Raw genomic sequence first — 7,928 nt, 5'->3', positions numbered from 1 at the left:
AGAAAAAGTTCCTAACTGTCAGGGTAGTCAAACACTGGAATAAATTGCCCAGGGAAGTTGTGGAATCCCCATCTCTGGAGATATTTAAGAGTAGGTTAGATAAATGTCTATCAGGGATGGTCTAGACAGTATTTGGTCCTGCCATGAGGGCAGGGGACTGGACTCCAGGACCTCTCGAGGTCCCTTCCAATCCTAGTATTCTATGATTCTATGATATTTGCATGTATATGCAACCACACTTAAGCTGCGGCCCTTGGCATGTGCTGAGAGTATCATTGTGGCCCTCAGGGCTTCCAAAGTTGAGTAGCCCTTGCTTAGAACCTGAAAAGACTAAGTCACGTGCTTACTTCACACACTGAGTCAATGGGACTACTTGGTGCATAAAGTTCAGGCTGCACCTGAAGCTTTGCAAAAAATGTGTGTAAGTCCCTTTTTGAAGACTGAACTCAATGTGAAGACTATGTATATACATGGTGTCTAGATGCTATGGTGACAGATGCATTAGAAATGCATGTAGTCAGTTATTATTGACTTATATGGTCAGGGCTCGACAATTATGGCAAGCTACTCGCCCGTGGTGAGTAGATTTTAGCCCAGCACGGTGCCACAGCGTGATCAGCGCATGTGCAGCGCGGTCTGCACATGCGCAGCGTGCCGAACTGGGCAGCTGGCAAGCGGGGCTCACTGCCGCTTGTCAAGCCCTGCATATGGTGATATCACTGTTTCTCATGAAAATCATATGAAAATCATGTTTTGGCTTTAATCTTTTAAACCAACATTGGTGTACTGTGAATGTTCAGATTTTTATTTTATTTTATTTTATTTTATTTTATTTTATTGCAATAAACATCGACATGCCCATTGTTTTTCGGTTAAGTGGAGTAGCTTGAAAGAAAATTAATGCACTGAAACCAGATAAACATGACAGGTATATACGTAGCTTTTATCAGTTAAATTAGAATGTCAGAAAGACTATGTCTGTGTTCAATATAAAAATATCATACTAATATGTGATACTGTTAAAAACCTTGAAACATAAACACTGGGATGTAGTCTCATATGTTCAGTGAGGGGTATCAATTTTTGCCCACTAGCATGAGTGTACTCTCAAATGGCCCAGTCTACTAGACACAGTGCTAATTATCAAAACCAGCATCACTGATATTCCACTGGAATAAGCAGTATGTGAAGGATTAGCCCAAGGAAGTTGCGATGGTACCTTTCCATGGAGAACAATGCCATCTTGTGGGCAGTTATAGTTTCCTCTATAGTTTCCTGGCATATTCTAAGAGAGGATCCTTCATAATAATTTAATCACCTCTTTTTACCTCATTACTCCTAGTTGCCTGAAATGCTCCAAGCAGAGTCTGAATCATTAAAAAGCAAAGTTAAAAAATCGGTGTATGAAAAAGGCCTCTGAAAAGAGATCAGATTATTCCCAGTCAGGAGTGGCCCGAGGCCAGCTGCGGCAGCTGGCACCCCAGGCAGAAGGCGCAATTGGCGCCCCGGCCTCCACGGCCGTTAATGGCTGTGATGTAATCATCGGGCTTTAACATGGCACTGTGGCCGTGGCAGAAAAGCTGAGAGAGAGTTCTCCCGGGGTGCTCTAGGTAAAATGTCTTTTGAGGGGAGTAGGTAACAGCACGCTGGTTTACACTGGCACTTTATAGCACTTTAACGTGTGTGTGTGTGTGTGATGTTCCCTGTAAGCTGAGCATTTGGTGGCCACCCAGAAGAGATTCAAATGACACCCAGCTGATTATCAGAGGCCCCACAGCTCATAGCATGTGTTTCTATCTGCACATGCCTCGGTGCACATCATACAATTTATTCTGTGCATGATGGAAAAAATAAGAGGGTGTGTGAGTTCTTTTTCATATCCCTGAGCCAGAAAGATGCAATTCAGTAAAGTGAAATGCCTCATCTTCTCTTGCAAAGTGGTACACTGCAAGCTTTTTGCTCAAAAACAACTGTTTTTTCGCAAAAACACATGGAGCGTCCACATCTTAAATGCGCTTTTGCGTGAGGAAATCAAGAGTAAAATGGCAGAACAGAGGGCTTTTTCCATCACAGGTAAACCTCCTTTTATGAGGCATAACTCCCTTTTGCGCAAGTGTGGACACTCCAGAGGGGTTTCTTGTGCAACAAACCCCTATGGGAAAAAGCACAGGTGCTCTGATGGCCATTCTCTGAATGGCCATCAGAGCTTTCTTGCACAAGAATGTCCATATAGTGTAGATGCTCTCTTGCACAAATAGGGTTGCCAGGTGTCCAGTTTTGAACCAGACAGTCCAGTATTTGAGCTTTCTGTTCGGGAAACAAATTGAGAAAATATAATTGTCCGGTATTTTCTAAATAAGATGTAATGTAGATTGCGATGTGCTTTGAGCTGTGGACAGGCTCTTGCGCAAGAATTTTTTGCACAAAAACTCTTGCGCAAAAGGCTTCTTGCACAAGAAGCATGTAGTGTAGACATAGCCTTAAATTATTATAATAATTTCTTTAAAAATCCATTCTTTTACAGTAAAATTAATCAGAGTTGAAAATAGAGACCAACAAAGTTCTGTAAATTAAGATCTATTAAAAAAATCCTTTAACAAGATGAATAGAATTATTAGTTATTCACTTAAGCCTGAATTCACCAATGGATTTAGGTGCTGCTCAGAGCCTTAACTTTTTGGCTCTGAGGAAATCACTACAAAGGCAATGGCATCCCTAACGTCTATTGAGGAGCGAGGCTCGATGCATGAAGAGAGGTAGGTGTTAACAATGTGATTCACAAAGTTTTCCTGCTTTTTATGGATGTCTCTTTGTAAAAGAAAAAAAAAAAGAAATACCTGTATACATTCATAAGAACATAAGAACGGCCGTACTGGGTCAGACCAAAGGTCCTTCTAGCCCAGTATCCTGTCTGCGACAGTGGCCAGCACCAGGTGCCCCAGAGAGGGTGGACCGAAGACAACGATCAAGCAATTTGTCTCCTGCCATCTGTCTCCAGCCTCTGACAAACAGAAGCCAGGGACACCAATTCTATCCCCTAGCTAATAGCCTTTTATGGACCTAACCTCCATGAAATTATCTAGCTTCTCTTTAAACTCTATTATAGTCCTAGCCTTCACAGCCTCCTCTGGCAAGGAGTTCCACAGGTTGACTACACGCTGTGTGAAGACATTTCAGAGTCAATTGCTGAGTTTGAAAAGATCACTGTAATATGAAAACAAAAGCTTCGAGTTCTTGGAAAGAGAAGAAACAAAGACCAATCCTGAATAATATGTCCAAAATGCCAAATGTGCATAGAGCACTGTAGTTGTACACTTATAGTCTGAATACATTATTAGTACTCATTTTTATAATTACCACAGATGTAACATGTTTTGCAAAACAGACAAATACTTTCTGACCTGAAGAATTCACATTCTTTGCAAAGCCGCTGAAGGTTAGCACAATTTGGGCATGTCTAACACAATAAGACCAACCACGTTTAATCTTTTGCTTGAGGAATTCCAGGAAATAACTGGTTCCACAGTGCAGTTGATTTTGAGTGCTCAGTCGCTCCCTGAGTTACGAACAAGTTACGGACCAACACTTGATCTGTAACTCTAAGTGTTTGTAACTTGGATCCCATAGAGTTACATGGCGACCGCGCTGTTTGTAAGCGCGGATTGCCGTTCGTAACTCGGATCCGCATTTATGACTGCTTTGTTCGTAAGTGCAGATGGTCGTAAGTCGGGGAGCGGCTGTATTCATAGATTATAATAAATAGATTCTGAGGCCAGAGGAAACTAATCATCCATTCTAACCACCTCCATAACACAGACCAAACGTCTTCCATGAATTAATTCCTGATTGAATTAGAAATATCTGATCTCGATTTTAAAGTTACCAGTGATGGAATAAAAGTAGGACTGTTAATTAGTCACAGTTAACGCATGAGATTAATTCAAATGAATTGAAATGTTTAAAATCACAATTAATCACAGTTTGAATCACACTGTTAAACAATAGAATGCCAATTAAAATTGGATTACTCACATGCATAAGGGCTTGGTGGACTGATACCTTATTCTCATTGTCCTGAACCTTATGCCTTCATTTACTCCATTGCAAATTAATGTAAAATGGTTCTATTCTGGTTTGGTAGAATTTTACATCCATTCTATGCTGATATATGGATAATGGAGATTCAGACCCATAGTCCACTCAGAACAGGGCAAGATGTCTTGGCAGGAGCAGTATGGAAAAGCATGCATTGCAGCTCTCTAGAGCTGTGTCTAGACTACACCATTCTTCCAGAAAAAAGATATGCAAATTGCAACTACAATTTGCGTAGATTTTTCCGCTTTTTTCGGAAGAGGCTTTTCCTACACTGGGCCGTATGTCAGGAAAAAAATAAACATCCCTTCTTCCTCATAAAATGAGGTTTACAGGGATGCTGAAAAAACACGTCTGCTCTTCCAAAAAATTTTTTGGAAGAGCAGACATGTTCCTTGGACATGGCAGTTTTTTGGGGATACCGTTGGTATCCCGGAGAAGCTCTGTAGTCTAGATTTACCCTAGGCTATACCTATAGTGGGGATAGGTGATGTCAGTTACCAGTGATGCAAATAAAGGTACTTTTTTATAAACTTTCAGTTCACTTAATATAGCTATCTGTCAGGTACCTACTTACTAACTACAAATTATAGCTATGTAAGCAAACAGACTTTAGAGTAAAAGTTGCTCCTATGGTTGTGTTTTACCCTTCATCCTGCTGAATGTCATGGTTAAAAATCTGTTCATTTGATGGAGGTGCCTATGTATCTGGTTAGTTAGGGGGAGATTTCCACAGCAATGCATGAAGTAGTTACCCATACCAGGGCAGTTAATAGACTTAGTTCACCTAACGTTCCCCATAATGTTGTAGCTGTTGGGCTAGTTTGCCTTTGTTATATTTACTGCTACTGTATCCTAACTTCATTATATTCACGGTTACATTTTATTTATTAGATTCAGCAGCAATACAAATTAACCTACAGACTTTCATCCTGTAAAGATATTAGCTTCAGTAAGTTAGTATAAATCTTCAGGCCTATAATATCTAATCAAAGAAACTTGGTACAGACTAACAGCCCAGTGGAAAATCCCAGTTTTGGGGGATCAGAAAATAGAGATAAGTACATCTGGAGACATAAAGCATTTGAGATAGTCAGTGTTCTGTGTGGACTACAGGGAGAGGAGTACGTAATCGTCATCATCATCATTATCATCATTATCATGCCTGGTGAGGCTAAGTGGAGGATGTTGGTTACCTACAGTAATCTATGGCCAGTTTTGAGTGGTAACCAATCAAAAAGGTGCCAATATATATACCAATGTGTACTTTGGAGTGTCTCATCACAAATCCAAATTTCTGTTTTACTCTAAAATCTCATACTTTGATGGGGAACCAAGCATATCCCCCTATTAACTATAATCCTAGGGAAAAGTCATTGTTAGCTCATAAAGAGACCCACTTCATAGAAATTACTAAAAATATGAATAAAGCAAAACCAGCTGTTCCCCCAATTAACAAAGGAAGGTAATGAGTCTGTAACAATCCCTGATGTGGATGTTGGATTAAAAGAATGGGTATAGATCAGGGTTTATTGAGATTATTTTCATTATTCTAATATACAATTTAGCAGGTATAAGCAAAGTCCTAGACAAGTAATTATCATTGAACGCATTTATTATATCTATAATATAAAATGGCGCACATGACACATCCCAGAAATATACCAAGAGTATCATCTGTATAATACTCAATCTCCACCTCGAGGGGGGGAAAATAGCATTGGTATATAATAACATCTGACCATTTACATCCGTGCCAATGTGAGGGGGGTTCATTTTACATTTCACCCCATCCGGGGCGGGGGGGAGGGGGAGTATAGCCAATAGAACTAACCTGCCTGCTTGCCTATAGATACAGAAATTTATTATTTCCTTATGGTTTTGATGATGTGTTTATTATAAATTACATTAGGTTTCTATTGGCGTTAACACAACGGACTTACAGGCCACATCCTATATGATGAGCTAAGGCAAAGTTGGCATGCACATGCCTGGAATCTTTCACCCAGAGAGCAAAGTCAGTGCTCCTATATTTGGGACCTTTCTCCTAGATAAAGCAACCTCAATGGCATCGGGCTTCCAAGAATCCCTCAAACTTAGCAAATACATCAATACATAGGAAAACCTGAAATAACTAGTTAAGACCAGACTGAAGAACCGTGTAGGGCAGAAATAACAAATGTGATATACAACCACAAAAGGCCCATGTTACTGAATTGACATATATGAGAAGTTAAAAATCAATATTATTTTGACTGACGGGAAAAAAGACACTTCAACAGTAGTAAGGTGAGGAAATACAAATAAGTAGAAAAGGAAACATCCCCTACTGAATATGATCAAACATAAGGTCAGTGTAACATACGATAAAAGTGACATCCTAGCTTAGGGGAGCTAGGAAAAGATGATATAGTTCCTGGGAGGTGCCAGAATGACAGCTAGTGGTAGTGATGAGGAAGGCGAAGGTGATGAGGAAGATGATGGCGAACAGCTCAATTGTTCTAGAAGGAAGGGTGTGAGAGTATGATATGGAAATATATATGTACATTCCCGATCTATCTTATGAAATTGGGGTGTTTGTGACTGTGCTAAATGTATTTAATAAACTATGTGTAATTATACAAGAGTTCCTATAGTGTGAGTGTTGCAACTGTGCACATCAGGATTCCCAATCATAGAATAATTGAATACTGGGCCTGATCCTTGGACAAAGGACCTGTCAACCCTAAAGGTGGTGACCAGAATGCGTAATCTAAAATCAGCCTACAATACTGTAAACATTTATCTGTTCAGAGGAGGTGTGATGTGATTATTGATCCAACACTGCTGAGAGATTAACTGAGCTCATTGTCCACATCCTACAGATTTAATTTCTGCTAAGGATCCAAGCTAAATGATTGGCTAGAAAGGGCACAAGTACATGATTTATAAAAAGCAGTTCTCACACTTATCTCTATGCCAAGAAGCATAGAAAACATTTAAAGATGCACTGTACATAGGTCTCAACTCCATGACAGAGTAGCTCATCAGATTTCATTCTCACATTTGCCCTCCTTTAAAATGACATCTTTTTACTCCCAAAGCAGCAATGGATTAAGCAGCTCATGGAAAAATACAAATCCATCTTTTAATCCAACTACTGCATGTATCACTATTCTGTATTTCAGTGACTTCTACTAAAATGCGAAACAACAGCTTCTCCCTCCCCCCTCCCCAGCAGATAGTATTGAAATTATGTGGCTAAGAGTAAATCATAAATACCAATGACATGGAATACACGTACAGGTAGTGCAGAAACTGCTACTTTGTGACATTTATAAAAAGAAGGAAGACAGAGAACCTATTCCACAGCTACCGCTTCAGGCCTTTCCTTCATAGGAAGGGAAGACCAGAGTGAATTATGTAACAGTGGGTTCTTTACACACACACCCTTCTTGCATGACAGCACTGTTTAGATGTATCCTTAAGAAGTGGAAAGGGTCACCTTGAGCCAGGAATAAACACTCCAGTTTCTTGGATACTTGGGTGCATAAGTTAACAGAAACTGCAGTCCTTGTTGGGCCCAGACTTGGTCTTGCTGGTAGTCCTGTAGCAATTCCACACCACCCTTTAACTTTTGTTGCACTATTGGTCTATTCTGTAGCAGGATAATAGCAATGAGCAGTCTCAGTCCCATTGACTTTTTTTTTTTTTTAAATCAGGTTAGTTTCTATCATCAAACCGCACTAGGCATGTTTCATGGGTGCATAGATTTAAGAACCATCAAATACACAGCCTCTGTTAGAGATGAAGTAGAACCTCCTACTGCTGGGTTGAACTTTGTCAAGTATGAATAT

Source organism: Pelodiscus sinensis, chromosome 1, assembly GCF_049634645.1.
Source record: "Pelodiscus sinensis isolate JC-2024 chromosome 1, ASM4963464v1, whole genome shotgun sequence".
Lineage (NCBI taxonomy): Eukaryota > Metazoa > Chordata > Testudines > Trionychidae > Pelodiscus > Pelodiscus sinensis.
This window is presented reverse-complemented; position numbering follows the sequence as displayed.